Here is a 4,332-nt window from a genome sequence, read left to right as displayed (position 1 = left end):
CTTTATTTCCAAAGTAAAGTATAAAGTATTATATATTTCTGGAAAGCCCTAGATGTCGGATTTCTATAGCCGTTGAGAGCGTGCCATTTGGACTTCTATAGCTCCAGAAATACTCCTTTGAGTTCATGGAGGTCAGATCCTGATAGCATCTGCAGTCCTTTCTCTGTCTCTGAATCAGACTTTGCCAAAACTCTTCAATTTCAGCCAGAAAATACCTGAAATCATCATAAAACTCACAAACTCAAAGTAGAATCCAAAAATATGAATTTTACACTAAAACCTAGGAAAATATAATAAAACTTAAACAAAATATAATGAAAACTATATGAAAATGATGCCAAAAAGTATATAAAATATCCGCTCATCACCGACATGTCTTGGTAGCTATCATTTGGACAATCCCTCTGTGCAAGCATCCCCAAGCTCAATAATATCCATAGAAAAATCCCAAGCTCATCCATGTGGGAGATAATCTCCCCAAGCTCAAATTTATGTATATATGCATGCCCATAGAGGAATTCGGGGAGTTAAAGTGCCTGGTCACATCTTGCGACAGAGGGTCAATAATTTGTCTCAATATGTGCAAGTCACATAGATATTTAAATAATTATTTCTCAAAGTCAAAATCATCATCAATTTATATTTCATTTCATCTCAAATTCATCATCATTATCAATCATACATCGTGTGTCATTCATCACTTCCTTGCGTTAACAATTTCAACCATTCACTTCTCAATCTCCTTCTCAATCTTCTATCTAACTCATTCAATACGTTCACCCTTGTCCTAAAGCTTAAAAACTCGCTAACACCATACGCATTAGAGGAATGGTTGACTTTTCAGACTCACTAACACCCTTTAATTTGAAACCCTTGTTCTAGTACGCCTTTCCTTCTCAAATTCCAATTCACCAATTACCAACTCTGCAAGCTCAGACACCAAAATTTCGTTCCAATCTGCCAAATTGAACTTCAAATCAACAAGAAACACAATCTAATTCACACAATGCCATTATAATTAATATAGGGCTTACTAATTCAATGATTTACAAGGATTCAACAGTTTCTTACCTTACCCACAAATTAATTGGACAAAACACAACAATTTCCACAAGCTATCTTAATCCTAAAACATGAAAACATCGCAAATCTCAATGCCTATAACCCAAAATTTTTAAATTGGAAGGAGGAATGGTTGGGTGAGAAAATGTAAATTTCTTACCACTTCGTTCAGATGGTTTTGAAAAGCTCAACACGGTGGACGCGTGGCCGCAAATAGTGCAGCAATCGGAGCTCCAGATTAAAAGATATGCAGAATTGAATATTGAATAGGGTTAGAATTTAGTTCAATTATTCTTCCCTTGCTCCCCCCTTTTAGCATGCTTCAAGGAAATAATGGGAAAGAGGAGGCTAAGTTTTTCTATTTATATAGGGCCTTGGATCCGGTTCAACTGATTCGGTCTGTTGGCCCGATTTTAGGCCAAATTCTTTAAAATTAGTGTTAAAATTTATATTTTAAATATTTCTACCTCTCTAAGTTATAAGAATTTAATTTTCTAATTTTTTAATAAATAATTAATTTATTAACTAATTATTCATTAATTTTGTGAGATTTACAACTATGTTTGCTGGCACCCACCCCAAGCCAGCATACAAATCTGAGCAAATATCCAAGAGAGGGTGCTCCTAGTGTGGACTTTGTAGGAGTGATAATAGGGTTGGAAAGAGGCATGACTCTTTGTCTCTTTTCCACCATCCTCAGTCCCGCTACCGCCATCCACCACCTCTTCCTTCTCTCTTTCCCCCATCCATCTACACCTTTGTTTTAATATAAAAGAACTCATTTTATTTCTATCTGTTTTTGTTTATATGTCTGTATTATTCATAAGCTACTGCAGTGGTTCTATAATGTGCATCTACAATAATAATTTCTGTGAATTGAACAGAAAAAACCACTATTATTATATTTGTATATCTTAGATTCTTTAGTTGTTGTTGGTTGTATATGTGAATAATTTTTTTTTGTAATTTTTTATGTCTATATGTATGTGTTGACCTGGAAATTTAAGTAATTTTTGTGAAGAAGAATTTTTTACTCATGTTGCTGTTGTATTTTTTTGGATGGGTAATAAACTTGATAGGAGAAGACAAGTGGCTCTAAGAGAGAGAATGCCATGGTTCTATTTAGGAAAGATGGTAGTACATAAGGGTATTTTTGGGGAAGATGAGGGAATTTTGTCAAAAAATTATAGAAAGGCTGATTTTAAAATAAAGTTTAAAGTTATAGACAATTTTAAATGCAAAGATACCTTAGGGACAATTTTGATTTTTTTGCTAAAATTATAGGAACTAAAATTGTACTTAACCTAATTAATTATGAAAACGGTAGGGTAGAGATGAATTTGTGGAAACTTTAGGTGTAGATAGAACTGCGTGAACTCGACCTACAGACAACTATTGAGAGCAGGTAGAATTGCTAAAACTTGATATACTAGAAGAACTGCATAAACTATGTGTTGTCTTAATGACAAAGTAAGTGTTGGAAAGGTGACAAATTTGAACTTAAAACAAACAAAAAAGTATAAATCTATGTTAGGATAGAATTGAAGAAAATAGAGCAAATATTGAAACCAAGAATGATGATGGACAAGATGGTAGTGGAGAATGTGTCGCAAGTAGAGTATCAGAGAGTAATCAAATAAAAGCGATAAAAATATAAATAAAATTTTCTGTCTACAGAGTTTGGGACAACAATCTCAAAATGTTTAAGGAAAATAACGTAACTCTTATGCTATGCTATAATTGATGATAATAACTAAAGAATAAATTTGATATTTAGATGATGTTATATGTCTGAATGTATAATAAAGATGTCTATATATAAATAGGGTAAGGGTATAATCTAATCATAATGATAAAATCAATCTTATATCAAACTAAATATATTGATACATAATATCCTAAATATTATATTGATATACAATATCCTAATTATATTCTAATAAATTTGTATTTTAAAAGTTTTTGTATTGAAAACAAATATTGAACACTTGATATTTAGATTTTATTTGGTAAATCTTTTAGAAGAGGTGTTAATTTATCCTTTTCAAAAACACAAACAACTTATTTTATATTTGGTAATGAAAAAGATTATATTCTTATACTTGTAACATTTAAAAGCTAAGAGTATTTTTAAAACTACAAAAGTATCTTTTTAAAGTTAGTTCGTGTTTATTGAAGTTAAAAAATTTGATATAACTTTATATATTAATAAATATTAAAATTTAATTTAATTTTATATTATATCTATTATGATCTTTTTAAAATTTTAAAAGTTATTTTATCAACTAGAATTATTATTATTTATACTTATTAAAAATTATTTTTAGTTTAATTTACCAAATATAAATATTACAACTTTTAAAACACGTGCGTTTTCAGAAACCAACTTTAATAAACTAATTTTGAGAAAAAAATTTATGAAAATGGCCCTTAGATTATAGAAAAAATATTATTTTTGCTCTACCATATTTTTAAAGGCAATTGCTATGATAACTTTTAAAATTAGAGAGTAGATATATATTGCATGATAAATCTAATTATGCTCTCTTCTAACATATAAAATAAATGTTTTTGAATATTATTCTAATTAGATATAGAGTCCTTTTGTTTTAATTGAATTCTAATAAGCAACTAATTTATTACAAAATTTTTCCTCTTATAAAAGTATAAAGTTGATACAAAAATACTAGGCGTGGCATATTATAAACCAAGTTTTTAATCAAGTTCTCACGCATTTTTTTCTTTTGGACACAGGTGGGTATGCTGCTTTTGGTTGTTTTGTTGATGTTGTTATTGTTTAATTTTTTTTTTCTTCTCATCCTCTTTTATTATTATCATATTCTTCTCCTAACCAATAAAATACACATAGCACCCAAATAACAAAATACATTCGTAGCAAAAATTTGTGTGCTACATGCAAAGATTTGTATACTGTTCCAATGAAATATGCACAACACATAAATTTTGGTGTACAACACAAGAATCTTAGTGCATAGCATAGAAATTTTGATGTGCAGCACATAAATTTTTGAAGAATTACATACCCAGAACATTAATTTACCCAATTAACAAAATACATTTGCAGCAAAAATTTGTGTGTATATGCAAAAATTTGTGTATTCTACCAATAAAATAGCACAAAACATAAATTTTAGTGTACAACACAAAAATCTTGGTGCATAAGCACAGATATTTTGATGTGCAACACAGAAATTTTTAAAGAACTATATACTCAAAATATTGACTCACTCGACTAACAAAATACATCTG

This window comes from Arachis hypogaea, chromosome 14 (genome assembly GCF_003086295.3).
Source record: "Arachis hypogaea cultivar Tifrunner chromosome 14, arahy.Tifrunner.gnm2.J5K5, whole genome shotgun sequence".
NCBI classification, from domain to species: domain Eukaryota; kingdom Viridiplantae; phylum Streptophyta; class Magnoliopsida; order Fabales; family Fabaceae; genus Arachis; species Arachis hypogaea.
Note: the sequence above shows the minus strand (reverse complement) of the source record.